Below are 18,758 nucleotides of genomic sequence, written 5' to 3' on the forward strand. Positions count from 1 at the left end.
ATGACCCTTGCATTACCCTGGGCTGCCAGAGCCCTGCTCATCCTCCAAACATTCTCATCCATGACCATAGGCTCTTGGGCAACCTGCGATCCTCCTCCGAGGGCTTCCTCCCAGGCCCTTTGAGAGTGCTTTACCACCAACGCCCAGGAGTTTGTACTTCTAGGCAAAGCCCTCCAGCAACCATGGACGAGAATAGGGGGATAAATACAAGAGCCTCTTCATTCCTAGGGGGACAACTGAGGATGCGCTCAGGGGTCTCCCAGAGGTGCTCACAAGGATTGAGCCTCGCTGGCCCCAGTGCTGTTCTGCTTGATAACACACTCCTGGTCATATTCCTCCTTGTTCCTTTCTGATTTCCCCACTCTTTGTGCAGGGCTTCCTGAGTTCATGTCTTAAATAAAGTATTTGTACTCAAATTCTTATTTCAGGTCTCCTCCTAAGGAATCCCAGCCTAAACTTGGAGTGAGAGGGCTCTTTCTATATTCGTGGTAAAACGGCAGAAAGAAGTGTGATGACTCACTCCCCCCAGCCAGCAATGGGAAAGACTTTGGGGATGATTAGGTAGTTGCTTGGGGCAAGCTCTTAGGAAGAAGCAGTGCGGAACCTTGGCTTTTTTGCTGCTGGCAGCTGGCCAACGCAACCTCCTTCTGAAGAAACCAGCATCCAAGGCCAAGGTCCTGGGTTCCATGGGTGGTAAGAATGCATCAGCCACAGTGAACAGAAACCTCATGTAGCCCTGACCATTTGGCTCTGGATAGCCTTTCCAGGAGGAGGCATCTGGGAGGACACAAGAAAAACCTAGGCTTCCTTCTAAACTGGGAATATGATGAACATTAAGAAGGGCACATGATGTAATGAGCACCGAGTGTTATGTAAGACTGATGAATCACTGGCCTCTACCTCTGAAACCAATAATACATAGTATGTTGATTAATTGGATTTAAATAAAAGTATAAACAAATAGGAATATCCATTCTCAAAGCTATAATTTCAGGTGGCACCAACATGATCTGTCAATATTTATATCCTAATACTATGCAACTTGACATAAAGGATGATTAATATTTTTAGTAATGTGGTTATTTTTTTTTTGTCTCATATTTACTCATTTCATGAAATAGTCCCTTTCCCATATGAAATGAAAGAGAGAGAGAGAGAGAGAATATTTTGGGCAGGGAGGGAACATTGATCTAAAAAGTGAAATTCTTCCAAGGCTTTGCTTCTCACTAACATCAATGCTCTGAAGAGGAGCTGCAGCGCTTGGATTTTAATTTAGTCCATTAATAAATGAATTATGCAATTAGTTGATATACAATTAACTGGATTCACAACGCATGTAGAGCTAACTGGGTCAGCCTGCATCTGTATGACTGTAATGTGCCTAAATGAATATGCCATCAAAGGACATGCAGTGGAATGGTGAATCAGATTTGTCTGAGGCAGGGAATCGTGCCTGCCAGCTGCCGAGAGTGCTGCAGATAAAGCCTTGGTCTGAGTTGGCAGGAGAAACAAAAGCAGCACAATGCAGGACCCCAAGTGGCACTCTCTCTGTTGTAGCAGCATTGTTCTTCCCAGATGAGTTTGGACAGAGATCAATAAATCCCAAATCCTTCTGGGCAGAAAAGATGAGCAATTGGATTTGGATTGAGATCTATCAATCAATCACCAGCCAAAAGTGGTTCTGGCAGCACAAGATGAAAACCTCTTAGCACAACACAGCCATTCCCTCGGCCGTGCAATGTTGACTGATCCCAATGCAAAGTCAATCAAAATACCCAGTCCTATGATATCTAATTCTAGCTGGAAAATGTAAGCCAATAAAGCACTCAGTTGTGGTTTGTGGGTGTGACCAATCAATCTATGTCCAGGAATTTGTCTTACAGTCAAGGCTTTTGCTGATCAAGTTAAGGCTGATATCATAAACACCCTGATATCTGTGACCAAAGCTGATATGTGTGTATGTGTGTACGCATGCGTGTGTGTGTGTGTGTGTGTGCGCGTGTGTGTTTCCTCTTGAGGGAGAGGGGAAAATTAAGGGAATGTCTAAATTAAGTTTACTTAATTTTGCTTTTGAATTCATCAAAAATGTTTTGGGATTCTCGAGTCTTTCTGAGTCAGAATCTGTACTTTAGAAGATCCCCACATGATTCACTTGGTTCTGTCTGAGAAGCATGACTGTAAAGCACTTCACATTCATAGGAATAGTCATGGTAATAAAATAGGACATTAAGAGCTCTTCTTGTGTGCAGAGGTCAGCGATAGAATAACTCATTATCAATATGAAGGTATTGACATCACCACCCTTAGCACCATCACTGGGCTGAGAGCAGACTTCGTGTGGGATCTGGTCTAGGCTTCACGATGATTTGCGGCATCAATCACCTCACCTCCATGTCTGTTCCCGTATTGAGACAATGAAAAAGGTTGGATCAGATTATTCTTTCCCAGCCTGCATTACCTCTATCTGTGGACATGGTAAAGAAAGGAGGTAGGATAATATGGCAGTTCAGAGCATGGGATTGAAATCCAACAATCCTTGGATCAAATGTAGGGTCTGCCACTTGAGAAATTTATTTAATCTTTCTAAGCTTCAATTTCTTTAAGTGTAAATTGGACACATTTAAGATGCTCTGTTGCGTGGATTTTGACAAATGTATTCCATAAAACCCAAACCCCAATGAGACATAGAGCAATTTCATCACCCCCCTGCTCACTCTTATCCACTATGCTTCAGTGGCATGCCCCCAGGATGGCGCAGTGGCAGACGGTGGGTGGCAGAAAGGCTCTGTATCTTGATTGGGGTGGTATTCATATGGGGATACATTTCTTGAACTTGTAGAACTATGCACTTAAGGAGAATTTATTTTATTGTATGTCAATTATACCTCAATAAAGTTGATTTTTTTTTAAAAAAAAATCACCTTGGGGAGTAAAGCAGTTCTTTAGTTCCCTCTTCAAGAGCAGGTTTCCTGGTGTGATTCCTAGAGCATCAATCCAAATAGCTGAGGAACGATAGAAGTGAAGAGAGTTATTTTGAGCATAGGATGGGTATTCATGGCAAAGCCACCGAATTTCCCCTTGTGGTTCACCTTCTGGGGCTAGTAGATGCTTCATGAGTCATTATATTTGGCTAAGGGTACTAAGGTACGACTTCTCCCGTGACCCGTGAGTGAAAGCCAGCTTGACTCCCTGCGTGGCAATCCTCCCTGGGGCAGAGGTATCTGGAGTTTCCAGAAAAGATGGGCAAAGGCAAAACCTTGGACTTCCCCACAGACCTGACCACCATCCTACAGCAACCTCAACGGGGAAATGAGATAAGAGACAGACTCCCCAGCTGCAGTATCCGAGAGCTCACAGAATTCGCTTAAAAACAGAAATGCTCATACACAAACAACAGCTACAGATTTAACCCCAAGTGTCAAATGTAAAGAAGTGAGCAAATTGCTAAAATGAGTTGAAACACAGCCTCAGGACTTCTTACCACAAGCTGTTAGTCTCTGACCCGGGTTTATGATCCGATCCAATTAGCAGGTGCTACCTTAAAATTATAGAGCTAAGAGGGCACCTTAGAGATCATCTAGTCAAAGGATTTCAAATTATTTTTAGCCACCAAATATTTTCCTCAAACTGAATCTTATGCAAAGATGTAAACTGATAAAAACGATAAAAGCATAGGAAATGCAGCAGAAGCAGAGGTGGGGATTCCAGCGTCCCACCCACCACCGTCCTTATGACGGCCTCTGAGGAATGTAGTTTGACAAGCACAGGATCTAGTCCAATGTCCTGATTCTCAGCGAGGAAACTGAGGCCCCGAAAGGCTTCTATAGTTGGGCAGGGGCAGAGGTAGGTCTGGAAAGCTCCTGACAATAGTAAAAAAATAATAATAATAATAATCCAGAAAACACCTTTTTTTGTTATTCAAACATGCCTCAACTAACAGCACAGAAACCCATTACTCTCCATATGATTTATTCCATTCTGAGCCACTCCGCAGAGAATCCTGAGAACTTCCTGCAGACGTCAGCCAAGTCAGATTTGCTCAGCACCCATGGGTCATAATCCCTTAACTGTCCAGAGGCAGCACCCTGATTTTGAGAATCTGCTTCTACCCAGACTGGAAGGGAAAAGAGGCTCCACAGCTCAGGAGTAAACAAAGCCTGGAATGGAAAAAAGGAGAACAAAGATCTCTCTCTCCGTGGTGAACCATGTAAGGGGCCCAAGGTAGGGGAGCGCGGCCGGAGACTGGGGGGAAGCCACCCAGCTGGCCCGGTGTCCCAGAACCACCTAACAGACAGCCTTTCCCAGCCCCTCCCCTGTGTTTAGTATTCGAGTAAGTCACTGACACTTAGGATCCAGGGACCCACAAAGTTTGGTGATAACCACAGCTATACCTTCTTCGTGTCCCAAAGAGCTTCTTGGAAGGGCTGCTCCACGAGTGGGCTCTCAGGCCAGAGTGGGAACTAAGCCAGGAGGTACCTCAAGCCGGTGCATCCCGGGGCAGCTCAGCCTCCCAGGGAAATGCAGTGATGCCGCAGTCGTGGACCAGGAACCTCATCTCACCCAGGGGCCACCAGGCTTCCTCCCTGCAGCTTGCTGGAGAGCAGGAGGCCAGGAACAGCGCTTCAGAGGGGTCTCATGGTTCCGTCTATACCGTCTATAGAGGGCCGAAGCTCCAGCCACCTGCCCACCCCCCACCATCCCTGGATCCTTGTTCAACTTTGGGGTAGCTCTCAGGTGTTCTGGAAGGAGGAATGAACCCTTCTACTGAGCATCGCTGTGTTCTGACCCACCGGTTCCTGAAATAGCTACTGATGTGCCCTGGTGTTTGAGCCCTGGAAGACGCTGAAGTGCTCCCAAGGGGTGCCGTCAGCCTGGGGGCTGCACAGTGCATGCCAGTCTCTACCCCACATCCACCCCCCAGCCTGCTAATGCCCGAATATTGAGCTGTCGGTGGTCAGCACAGCTGAGAAGCAAAGCAGACCCCAAATGGTCCTCCTGCACCGCTAGAGAGGGGAAGGCGAGAACCAAATCCTCACACCTTAAAAAAAAAAAATTGCTATCTGGGACCAATAGCTAATGAAAGCAGAGAAAGTTCCCAAAGGATACATCGAGATGAGCTGGTCATGTTTCAAGGAGCACGGCTGCATTCCCCTCGTGTACAACCAGCTGGGCCTCTTTGCCCTTCAAGACCCTCAGGGTCGGTGAGTTTGCTGCTGGCGGCCAGGCACGCTGCGGAAGCCCAGGTCTCCTCCAACGTGTGCCCCTGGCCCCGCAGCCACGGTCCCTGCAGGCTGGTGGCTCCGGGTTCTGTGCTGCCCGGGAGCACATCTCGGTCACTGCCCAGGGTTCCTGCGGCCGCTGCTTCTCTGGGCCCGTGGTGGGCCCCTCACCTGTCAGCCGTCACCGGTTGAGTCCGACTAGCTGGCATGGGTAGCGGCATGCTGGGGTCGTGCCAGGTGGGCTTCGGGGCAGCAGGGCCTTGCCTGGCTGCCAGAGGCTGAGCGGGAGCGCTGCGCGTAATGGGGTCCGGAAGATGGGGGATGCCTTATGGGGCGAAGGGCGGGGATGGGATGGGATGGTTATTTTAAGAGGCGGGGGACGCAGCACAGGGTGTGCCACACATTAGAAGTTCAGCCAATGTCACCTCACTTTTTGAACTTGATCACAGAGGTGCTGGGGAACCACAGTCCCCCGGGTTTGTCTTCCCAGGTCCCAGCCGCCCTACGCCCCGTGAGCTATGCCGATGGGTTTAGCCAAACTGCGACTGTTAATTCCAACTATTTGCAGCCCACACTGGAGCCTTTCCTCTCTCCCTCCGCTTTGTTAGGCAGCAGGTGGTTCTCATTGTCACCCAGGGAGGTGGCGGCCATGCGATTCTTAAACCACGTGGCTTGTGCCCAGGGACCGTGGGCGAAGTCTACCCGTGGTGCAGTGTAGAATCTCCTCTGGTTAACATTTAGTCTCATGGGATGTGGCCCAGGGACGGGGAAAGGCCCTGGGTTGTGCAGTCAGGGCCAGGATTCTTGGTGTCCTGACTCCGGGGCTTATTGCAATGTTGGGTGAGTCGCTTATTCTCTCGTAGGGCATCGTGTAGTCCGGGTCGCTCTCGTTCCTCCTGGTGCTAAGATTCAGCAATTCCAGGATAGAGACACAGCTCTCAAGAGATCATCTTGCTGGGGATGGTTGGGTTTCTCCGCAGCAGGCATTTTGTGTGCCCCCATGCCCAACGTCACAAGGAAGCAACCACGTGTGCACCCCACACCCAACATCACAGGGGAGGAAGGGGAGCTTGGGACTCAGAGAGAAACACTAAGGGAAAGATGCCAGGGCAGGGCCACTAGGAACCCCTCAGCCAGGCGCTCTGGAGCAAGCTGTTTGCCAGAAGGGCCCAGCACTGGGTAACTGGAGTTGGACACAATGACTTCATACAAATAAAATGACCCCGTGGGAACAGCAATCGGAGGTAGAGCCCCACATCCTCCCTGCTAGCTCTCGGGCGCTCTAGTCTGCCCTACTTAGATACCCACTGGTTTCCCTTGGTCCCAGCCCCACTTGGTCACCCGGAGCAAACTGTGATGATCAAAACCTGCAGTTCCTCCTGCTGATTCACCTGTGTCTCCTGAATCAGCAGAACTGGAGGGTTCGCACTCCCCAGAGACTCGTGCCTCGGGCTCTGCTCCCGTCGGCCAGCAGGGACATCCTAGCCTCTGTTTCAAGCGCCCGTCCCCAGAGCTCCGCTCTCGGCTTCGATGCATCACGCCTCTTGTCCAGCCTCCACGTGCTGAGCGCACATCTTCCACGACACAGCCCGCAGACACACTGCAACGCTCTGGGCTCATTTTGGAGGGTGCTGGGCCCCCCTCCAAATCGCTTCCTTTGGATACAGATGGAGGGACGATCTTCACAAACCAGGAGTTTCCAGCAGGTCAGCAGTGGGCTGGGGAACAGGCTCGGGCCGCTGCGGGCTCTCACGGGGTTGATGACGGTGGGCGGCCCACGCCACATCACTAGTAGGGACCTGCTTTATTTAGAGAGTGGTTCAGGTTTGCCAAATACTTCCCACAGAGGGGATCGATTTATCCCCATTTTCCAAAGATTGGGAGGCAAGGTGGTGGCCCCACGGCTAGTTCACTGCGAGGCCGGGACTCGACCCAGTGACCCGTCCTCATTCATTTCTTCATTGATTCCAAGTCCTGGGGATGCAACCGTGAGAAAAACACACACACCAGCTTCCTTCTCTACAGCAAAGCTGCGCAAGACGGTCACTGGACAGAAATTAAGAAGTAAAGGGCACGTTGTGTGAGGAGAGGGGGGCCAGCGGGGCGCCGGGGGGACAGTCGCCACTAGAACCCCGGGTGCTTTAGCCACGGCCGGGACTTGGAGGAGGCGAGGGACACCCTGCTAACGCTCTGGATTTTTCCAGCTTCCTCCCACCCCGGAGCCACACGAGGAGCACAAGAGCCCCGTCTGCGAAGATGAATGGTCGATCCTCAGGAGCTGAGACTCTCAGCTTGCCCCCCCGGCGGTCGGTGTCACCTTGCCCGAGGGGGTCTTCGCGAGGGCAGCAGAACAGAGGCCACAGAGGTCCCGCCGAGCCCAGGCGCTGTCCGTCCTCGTCGGGGACGCGGTCCGAGGACCCAGCAAAGCAAAGGACGGTGCGTCACCACGAGAAAATCTTAATGAGAGCAGGGAATGGAAACAGTGGGGGTGAGCTTTTATGGGGCCGGAGGGGAGAGAGGCTACGTGGCGGCCCGGGTGCCGAGGAGCCCGGGTCGGCTGCACCCTCCCCCTCGTGCCCTCTCTCCTCCTGGGCGGCGGGGTCCTTGCATCCTCTGGACACCCCACATGCTCAGATTTCACAAGCCCCTCCAGGCACCCTCGGGTCCGTCAGCCCAAACGGGGTTTGGTCCCTCTTTGTCTGCTCCCGTCTCCACGGCCCCCTGCACCGCGCCTTCCCTGTCTCCTGCTCGCCTTTCCTGGGCTGGGCCAGGCCCGCAGCCTGTCACCCATTTATCAATGCATTCCAACTGTAACTCAGGTATTGATCTGTGTTTGTTGTTTTTTTTCCCGTAAACTCGGGCTGTAAAGGTTTCATTAGCCTGCCTCACAGTCATTACATCAAGTAATAGGAAACATCCATCTTCCTTGGGCTTCACTTCTGTACCCAATGGAGATCGGTTTGAAGAGCGTTAATCAAGCTATGAAAATCATTGGCAGCTCATTCCTTTATGATGAAAAAGCTGGTTTGCAGCCTCACTGGGTAGCAGAGGCCTGACACCTTTAGATACCTACAGCAATTATGGGCTGTGCGGTTTCCCTCTTACGGACACTATTCTCTGCCTAAATGCCGGCATGCAAACCCCAGTCCTTGTGACTCCCCGAGAGTCTTGGGCCGTAAGAACCAGGCATGGGCAAGACCCCTGAGCAGAAGGGAGGGTGGTGGGTCACGGCTGTGGATCCCTGCCACAGCCAGACCCCTACGGAGGTGGGAAAGGAGCCCACGGAAATGGTGTCTTGTCTTGTAAACAATTGGAGCTCAGATAGCACTGACTTGGCCACTTACTTGACTTTTTCCACCCGGCCTTCGAGATAGAGCTCAGTTCTTCAAAGATCATTCTGGCTTCTCTGTGGTCTGCACAGGCAGGGCTGGGGGCACAGAGGGAACAGAGACAGGGACACCAATGAGGAGGAAATTGCAGTATCCCAGGTCAGTGGGGGAGGGCAGTGAGAGCCGGGACGCTGCAAAGGGCCAGGGAATGTGCTAGAAAGCTTGGAGACATATGTCCAATCCTGCTATAAGTCTGTGAGGCAAGGATTATAAACCCATTTTCCAGATGCAGAGACTGAGGTGCAAAGAGTTTGAGACTCCTCCCTGCTCACAGCTTCCTACATCGTCCCCGCAGCTTAACACACGAGCCATCCTTTCTCCAAGGCCACGACAAGGAGCACTTGTTTGACAAGAGGCGTTGGGTGGAGCTGATGAAGGAAATAGGAGTAAACGCCTGTTATGAAAAGAGCCCCAAATCTGAATCTTCTATTAACTATCCGCCGCCAACACACTGATCTGCTCCTTGCACACATATTTCCCGTGTTCTTCCTTGCCTAGCTTAAGCTTTATTGTTTATTTCTCAAGTCTTTGAAAAACCTCAAACAGCAAAGAAAAGAGCCTCTATCCCCAGGGTATCAGAGGGGGAGCCTGCAAGCACAGCAAGCATGAAAGTTTCTGGAACTCACCTGTTTTATCTTAAAAATTTATGTGAATGTTGGATTCTGCTCCACAATGCATCCGATGTTTATGTTAATGTTTAAAACTGTGTTGTAAATTACAGTCAAATATAACTACTTAAAGGCAAAGGATTAAAAAAAACTTTACCTTCTTGAATTGTCTCTCCTAATATAATGGGCACTTCGTACCGTTGCTACGTGCCAGGCGTGCTTCCGAATGTGTTATTTCAACGACCTCATGGTGAGGTTTCAGTGTCTCCATCTGCAGCTGAGGAACCTGGGGCTCAGAGAACGAGACAGTTTGCCCAAGGACACGCAGTTCGTAGGCGGCGGAGTCAGGTTTGGGGTCTGGGTATGTCTGTCCCCACTCCCGTGCGCCAGGCCATCTGCCGCATACCTGCAGGGACTGGTAACCCGGCTCGGAAGGCAGGTCTCGGTGGCATCTGAAAGGTTACACAGAAAAAGAGCATCGCTCACGGTTCAGGTGGTCTGGGCGAAAAGCACACTCCACTCCGTCTTCAGTTTCCAGGTTTGGGAAGAGCGGGGAGGGAGGCCGAGAGGAAGAAGCTACTGTGACTCTGGGAGTGGCCTCCGGAGGGCAGGAGCTGGCGGGTCCGCAGCCCTGTCCAAGGCTGTCCTGAAGGCTGAGATCCCAGGAAGGGCAAGAGATGACCACGGGCCATCCCACGGGCCTGGGATTTCTGCGCGGAGCTCTGACCGTCCTCTCGTTGTGGGGTCCAACTCGGGGCTGAGGCACTGAGGTCCGTTTTCAGCCCTTGCTAGAGAGGTGGATGCAGAAAAGCAGGTTCAAAGCCCAGTTAAACAGATCGTGTCTCCCAAAAGAACAGGAGCTGCAAGAGGGAAGCCAGTGAATGCGGGCTCCAAGCTGACCCGTGTGCACGGCTTGGTGGGACAAGGGACACAGGCTGCAGCTTAGCTGGGTCTGCCGGCTACCAGCCCCCTCCCTTCCCCTCACGGCCAGGCTTCTGCAGACCCCAGCAGCCTGCAGGTCTGAGCCTCTTCTCTACTTCCTCTTCTGGCCCAGTTTGGCTCAGGAAGTGGGGAGGGATGGCACTAAGGTTAAGAACCGTGCAGGCTCCAAGTGCAAGACACTGAAAAAGACAGCAGAGAAGAGGTCTACACAGCATTTCCTTTAATGGGCCAGGTGTTCAAATCCCCTTCCCTGTGGCCCAGCACCCCTGCAATTCTAATTTAAATCACAGTATTCTTTGTGGCAGTCTTGTTTATGTTTCTGACAAATGGAAACAACCTTAGACTAGTCTCCAAATAACAGCCTTCAGAAGTTAAATACCTTTATTTTTCTTTTAAATGTAGACAATCATGCCCAAAACCTCCAAGGCGGTTCAACTACCTTATTTTTCTCCAAAAGTTCTTTTTTTTAGATTCTATTTATTTATTCACGAGAGACACACAGAGAGAGGGGCAGAGACACAGGCAGAGGGAGAAGCAGGCTCCATGCAGGGAGCCCAATGCAGGACTCGATCCCGGGTCTCCAGGATCAGGCCCTGGGTAGAAGGCGGCGCTAAAGCACTGAGTCACCCAGGCTGCTCTCTCCAAAAGTTCTGCACCCTATTTATGGGGCAGGACAGAATCTGGACACTTGACGGAGGGGACCGTGTTTGAGGGGTCTCCGTTTGCTGATAGGTCTCTTGGCATTTTGTCATTCCTTATGCCCCTGGTTATTCCGGCCAAGGGAAAAATCCAGCTTGGATCATTTTCGAGAAAGGTAACAAGAGGTCAAGATTCAGGCAAAACGAGAAGAATGAGTTCATTTACCACCTCAGGGCTATAGGCACAGTCCCCGATTGGAAACCCCAAATCGGTTAAAAGACCCAAAGCAAAAAAAAAAAAAGACAGGAAGCAAAGACTAAGGGTAAATTGTCAATAACCATCTTTGGGAAGAAAGGTTAATCTGGAGCTTCAGAGAATTTGCGTGACGGCTGAGACCACCCGGGACCTGTTCAGTATGTTAAAAGTCCATCATTTCCCAGGGACACAGGGCACCTAGTTCCAGAAGGGACAGAGGAAGAGTTAGAAGAGAAATCTCTGTCATCACACGCCAACTATTCGCTCATTAACATGATTGAGTTCAGCTCTATGCCGCACACGTGTTTTGTACGCGTTTCATGTGATTTAACCTCTCAAAAGCGTTGTGAGGAAGGAACTGGGTTTTTTTCTCTGTTTTACAGATGAGGAAAGTATGACTCAGAAGTGAATTACCCAAAATCAGCTGGCTGAGAGGCACTAGAATTGGGACTTCAACTCAGGTGCGCATAACTACGAATCCTTACGTCTTGCCCGTTACATTTTATTGTCTCTTTCTACCGCTCGGAATAACTTTGCTGTTGTTGTCTTGAGTTGACTTAAACCTTAAATAATTTCAAATTTCGTATATGAACTGTCTGGGTTTCCTACCTGATTACGAGTTCCATTAGGAAGAGACAGTTTTAGGCCTCTCTAATATCACCCCAAATGAAAAAAAAAATACCTTCAATATCATAATTTTGCCTTTTTATAGCATTGTATAACTCTTCAAAAACATTTCTGCATATGTATATTTCCTCACCATGCTCCTATGAGAAAAATAGGCCATTATTATCTCTAATTCACAGGTAAGAAAGCAGAGGCATAAGGATTTTTGGCGACGTGTCTCAGTGAGCAAATGGAAGAAAATGATCTGACTTCCTTGCTCACTTTACTTCTAGTACAATGCCCTTTTGTGTCAGGCACTGTGAGCGGCCTTCCTAAAAGCCAGTTCTCCTTGCTAAAAGGCAGAACTTCACCTCACATTTGGCTAGGAATCAGAAGGGATCCTTCGATTGTAGGGAACCTGAGCTCATCAGCCCCTAATCCAAGAGCGGGCATTAATCCCATTTTAGTTAATGAGATGTAAACAAGGAGAGTTTTCCTCCCTGGTAGGAGAAATATGCTGTGTTGCCGGATGTTTCCCAACTGGAAGGTCGGACCCGATTCTTGGCACTGCTGCAGCCATCGTGTGACCATGAGGAGATAAAGAGAATTGCAGACATGCTGACTTGAGCCCTAACATCTTTGAGCTGCTGAACCAACATGAGCCACTGCCTACAGCCGCCCCTTTGTTACAACAAAGCGTAAAATAAACTTCTGTTATTTGTAAGGGAAAGAGTTTCTACTGATTTCATTTTCTACTGCACCAACGAAATGACTCTTAGCTGACATGTGTTCGGAAGAAGATAACCTATAAACACGCTTTGTACAGCACGGCCAGCAAACAACTTCACTATGTGAATGCAAGTATCACTGTTATTCTTATGTTTTATTTTAAACACTTCCAGATATGACTTTGTGTTTCCATTTGAATTCCTAGAACCCAGCTCCCCACAATGGAGAGTGAACATATCTACCGAGGGTAGAGGCTGCTCTGATCAATTGTCACCGAGCCTGATGTGGGGCCTGTGATTTGAACTGTTCTTATAGGCAAGTCTTCTCTGCTTGCCTCAGTTTGCTTTCTGTTCACTAGCATTACAACATCTACTCTCTTGGCTCAGAGTTTAGAGTGAAGACAAAATGGAGATAGGAAAGAAAGTTAAAGGAGCAGGAGGGGGGCACTCAGCACTTATTAAGATGATTATTATGTTCTCGCGTTGTGTTTGGCATTTTACCTGTGAAATCTCATTAACTGGCGACCTTACAAGGGTAAACATCCTTTCTGAACACTGAGGGACATGTTTAGGGGGATGGCGGGGTAAACTGAGATGTGTTGATTCATTTCACACCCACTAGGAATCTAAGTGGGTAATCTGGGGCTGGAACCCTTCTTTGTTACTTTGAAGAGCTTCAGACTATAAAACAGTCTGGAAGGGCCTCTCTTAGGCCAGGGTACTGGGTCACAAGGAACAAAGTCAATAGAATTGATTTCTTGGATAGACTAAGTAGGAGTCTTTTCATCCTTAGGGTGACGGGTGTGTTGAATTATCGGCTAAAAGGAATTCTGAAAGAAAGTGAGCTCTGTCCCCCAGCTCCGCATAGTCAACAGGCAGAGAAAGAGCAGGGTTTGGCTCTCTTCCCTCTAAGGACAACGATAGTTGGCCAGGGGAAGCTGCAGAATTTTCCAGGCACATGCAGGGAAAGGACTGCTCAGAGCTTAGGGAGAAGAGAAAGACGTCAGAGAAAACAGTACCAATGGAGGACAGTCTTCCAGAAATCTGAGAGTAAGGGAAGGATTCCCACACCCACCCCACCCCCCCACTCACCCACCTCCCTGAATCTATGTGGCTTCGAATCAATTTCTGAACCCCTGAGAGATAGGTGTTTGAGGCTTTCTCAGGGACTCCTACAGATTTGATTCATAAGTGGATAAAACTCAGCCTCTGCCCTCAAGGTGCTCAGTGTCTATATGGAAGCTGAAAGATGTAAAACCATAAATAGCAAATGTGGCAAGCATGGCATTGACCTTATGATTTGCAGCTGGAATCTCTGAGCTCTGCTTACTTCTTTATTTTAGTCAGTAAAGTCTTCCTGAAATACTGAGATATAGTTTGCGTTGAATGGGTTTTGGGAATCTGGGGCTCTCCAAAGAGGATACTACACTGAAATTTAGCTAATGTATGTAAAGCGATCAATGCATTGACTGTTACACGCTAAGGAGGAAATGGGTATTAAAAAGCTCAGGCTCCAGATCCAGGATGCCTGAGTTTAATCCTGCCTTCTCCATGTACTAGCTGTATGACCCTGGTCAAGTTAGCGGGCCTCTCTGCACCTTGATCGCCTCATCTGGAAAATGCAACGATAATGGAACCTACCTCCTGAGTGGTAGAGAGACCAAATGAGTTAACACATGTGAAGTTCTTCATTGTGCCTGGCACATCGTAAGCACTCACTAAATTTCAGACACTCACAGGAATTGGTCCTTACAGGGCAAGTAGCCACAGTCATAGTAGTAAGAGTACGTTGGGGTTGGAAAGGCGAAGACACACACAATTGATTATCCACTGGGAAGACCCAGAAAGTGAGAACATAGGATGTGGGAGCATACATCATTTATGGGAATGGCTATGAGTTGATGAAGGCTTGAAAAACTCTCAAAATCTCAATTCTTCTCAGATGTACTTCCGGCCAGGGTAGACCACTGCTCCCCCAAGAAACTCCGGGAAAAAGAAAACAACAACAAAGAAAGAAAACCATTGTGGAGAATATAATTTACTGAATCTCTCCAACCTCAGCATTAAGTTAAGGTGAATTTGGGATAGGGGCAACTACTCTGATGTAATCTGAAGTGACTTTTCTGTTTGATATAAAGCCATAGAAAATGCACAGGGACAGTTTAAAGAACAAGCAAGGTGAGTGAGCTGCATTAAAATGGGAATGAAAAATAACCCAGAAAATGCTATTTATTGTAAAAATTGCTGGCATGCTTAGAGCTGCTTTGATCATCTTTGCCTCAAAGAAAGCAGAGCCAACAAAGTGAAGTTTCAGAAAAGGGCAGCAAAATGATCAGAGGCATAATGGGTGAAAGGAGGTCTTTATCCCTAGAAGGAAAGAAACAATTGGAGAAAAAAAAATTCTTTGGCTTAATAGAGATCTATTGGATAATGAATGGTGAGTAGCGGCCATTCAGGTGGTGCCCTCTCCCCTGTCCCAAATCACAAAAAACGAGAAGGAATTTGAAAGGCCTGAAAATAGATAAATGGCCATCATATGTTTAAAGCCTCAACTGGGGGAACTGGCAGCCTCGGGGCATTTTTGAAGCAAACAATAGAGTGACTTTCTACGAAGATCAAAAGTTCTGCTCTTGCCCAATAGCAGCTCATCATCCAGGGGTGTTTGCTGAAAAACAGAGGGGCAATGCCCTGCACTAGACCCTCTGCAATAGAGAGAGCCCTTCCCTGTGGCTGTTCACAGGGACCGTTGGTTGAAATGGAGGCCGCGGGGGGAAGAAAAAGACTGAATTTATTTCCCCTTTGGGATTCAGAAAGTCCAAGGGGGATAAAGTTGAGAAGACACTTTCAGGTTTGGGATAATGTGAAGCAACCCACCCTCCAGGTCCCCCCACACCTCCTCCTCAAGAAAGAAAGAATTGCATCTTGGCCCTGGCCACTCAAAGTTGATGCAGGACAAACCCTAGCAGGTCCCCAGGGAGCTCATTAGAAATGCAGAAGGCTAACCCCATTCTAGACTCCAGAATCAGAATCTGCATTGTGACAAAATGCACTGGTGATTTGCAGGCACATCAAAGTTTGCGGTTTACTATAGTTTCAGGACCTTCAAAGAAAAGATTAGGTGTGCCTCAACCCAGCTGTGCCATTCACTCGCCACGGGAACAGCCAACTGTTCTCTTATCTCTTAAGCTGCAGTATCTCCATCCCAAAACTGGGAACTACGTTCCTAGGAGTATTAAATTAGATAATGCATTTTTAGAATTAGGAAATGGATCTGACACATAATAATAAGAATTCAGAAAGCATTAGTGATCACGTAGGTTACTCTTGATGTTTATCGTCATCCAACACCCGGAAATGGTAAGACAGCTGCAAGAATGAGCCTGTTATAAGAATGGAAAAACTGGGGGCGCCTGGGTGACTCGGTCCATTAAGCATCTGACTCTTGGTTTCAGCTCAGGCCATGATCTGAGGGTCTTGGGATAGAGCCCTGAGTTAGGCTCTACTTTCAGCGGGGAGTCTGCTTGTCCCTCTCCCTCCCTCTCCCCTCTGCTCCTCCCCCTGCTCACACATGCATGTGCTCTTCTCTCCCTCTTTCCTTCCAATAAATAAAATCGTTTAAAAAAATGGAAAAAAAAAAAAACTGTCCATGCAGTAAGAACAGGGGACAATGGAAACCTGACTGTCAGGTTGAAACCATACTCTGGAGTATGTAAATGGCTTTATAATAATAAAGCCCAGGTGTGAACAGACTCCAGAGACAGGTACCTGGGTTACAAGTTCATCAAGAAAGACCACACGTGGCTTTTGTGCGTCTATTGTGTGTGTTTTCTTCTGGGTCATTTACCAAATATTTTGGTATTACTTGATTTTTTTCCTGAAGTTATTAAGATAAATTGTTTCACATTATCTTAAATAATTAGTATCTTACTTCCTGACAACAACAAAAAACAAAATACTACAGGGTAATCACCTAGAATTTCTTACTAACTTTAGCAAAGCAAGATTCGATCTGAGACTAGAGTTATTCTTGTAACAGTTAAACAATCCCAATATTATCAGAAGAAATAACTCAGGGATGATAGTAAAATAATAGGTTTTCATCAGCTTCAAATGCCCCAAATAGTGGTAAGACTGGGACACAGTAGTAGAACTGACACAGGCTGCACCTAGACTTCATGTTAAGCGGAATTCTGGGAGAAGGTGAAGCTTGAATTTGGAGGTAGAGTCATCCAGTGACCTGAGCCCAGTCTCTTGAACCTGTGCCCACAGCCTGAACTGGGTAACCAGTATCCCCTCTATGATGCAGTCACTGTAATCACTTAGTTCATGCTCTCTCACCATTTAGATACCCTTGGGAGCAGACATTCTGCCATCCTTATCCTTCATCTAATTAATAGCATGAGTAATAAACAGCCACCTGTTATTCACGGACAGGTGTATACCCTTGTCAAAGGTCTTGCCTAAATCATCTGGATTGTCTCTAATAACAATGTTAACGACCCTCTGCATTAGCTTCAGGTTGTAAAATATCTTCCCTTGATGTTTGTTCAATATTTCCATGAGAATTAGAAATATCTATTATAGACTCTAAGATACAAAAGGGCTCTTGGAACACAGTGCTATAATTCACACTGGGGACTCAGCTGAAACCACACTACTTGGAGCCCCGCTCCATCATCAGAAAAAAAGAAACGCGGTTCTGACACTATCTACATTTTTTTCTCCCAATAAATGTATACACACCCACAACTGGAAATCATGAATTTCTAAGTAGATTTGTGTGGTTTAGTAACTTCCTAAACATAATGGTCACTATGTGTAGGTGAGTTTTGCAGCCAAACTCCCTACTCTGATACTGAATTGTACATTTTACCAATATGCACATATGCAGGAGGATAAATACAAGAACAATTTATCTGATCAGAAATGTGGATTAACCAATGACAGACATTAAAAATAGCCAGGAGCCTATCCAGGGAGTTTGAAAGAACCAAAAAAGGTTATTTCTTTTATAAAGGAATGTGTTCCCTATTAACAAGCTTAGCGGTCCCGAGATTATGATGGATCCAGGAAAATGAGCAGAAAAGATATCCTCCTGAGAGCTTCCTTCCAGGAAAAAGAAAAAAAGTGTCTTATGCTTGTTCATTTGAAATCTCTTTGAAATTAGGAGAGAACTTTAGTTATTTCTGGACTATTTGGAAGGCAGAAATTTTGAGTTCTAGTTCTTGTTTTCATTTGGTCCAAATTTCTCATTAGATCCATAAATGCCACTCTAAGTAGCTGGCAAATCTATGTAAACATATGAAATGTGCACATTCTGTAGCCTGTGGGCTGGAAGGTAGGCTTGATGTCTTTCTCCTCCTCCAGCCCAGACCTCTCAACCCATATTCCATATTTTTTTTAACTGTCGATCCTAAGTCTGCACTGGGATTGTCTTATATCACCCGAAGTTATATAACATAAAATAGAACTCATAATCTACCCTGCCTCCTCCCTCTATGTGTCTACATTCCAAATATCTCAAGCCTGTTCCCAATGATTGACTCTGTTATCAGCAGTACCCACTATATAAAGTCTTGGAAATATTTCTTTTTCTTAAATTGTCTATCATAATTACTCTCCACACACACCCCCATTACCAACATTCATTCACTTCATCCCTCATTTAACAAATATTTTCTGGGCATCTCTGATGTTCTAGGTCTCAGTCAGCACCTTGAAGAGCTGGACCCTATGAATGGAGTCAGAAAGTAGTTTTGCAGTTTGAAAATCTGTTTTTTGGTTTTAGCTTATTCTCTGAGTGAACTGATGTGACTTGTTTCTATTCTAGTTGGCTGCCAGGGAGCAAAGTTAACTACTCTGCAGAAAGATAACATCACCCAGAGTCTCTCCAATTCTTTATACTCAATGTCTAAAATTAAAAAAAAAAAAAATACTAGGCATGTTGAAAGACAAAAGCAAAAGGAAAACAGATAGTAGAAAACAATCTCAAGTGACACAGACTTGGGTTTTCAGAGATGGACTTTAAATAGCTACAGTTAATATGTTCAAGAAAATGGATGACAGAAAAAAAAAAGAAAATGGATGACAGGATGGAGAATTTCACCAGAGAATGTAACATATATAAACATATCAAACAAATTCTTGAACTGGAATTAAAAAAAAAGCCCTGATATTATAAATCCCACAGATGGACTTCACAGCAGATTGGGTCTAAGTAGCTTTATGAGGCCAACATAACTTTTTACGGAATGTGACAAAAACGTTGCACAAAAAATGCAAAGTGCAAAGCATTTTTCTCAAAATCACAGTTTTGAAATTTCAAAACAAAATAATATAATTCAGCACATATGTATACTAAATAAAAATATT

The sequence above is a fragment of the Vulpes vulpes genome, chromosome 12 (genome assembly GCF_048418805.1).
Source record: "Vulpes vulpes isolate BD-2025 chromosome 12, VulVul3, whole genome shotgun sequence".
Classification (NCBI taxonomy): Eukaryota; Metazoa; Chordata; class Mammalia; order Carnivora; family Canidae; genus Vulpes; species Vulpes vulpes.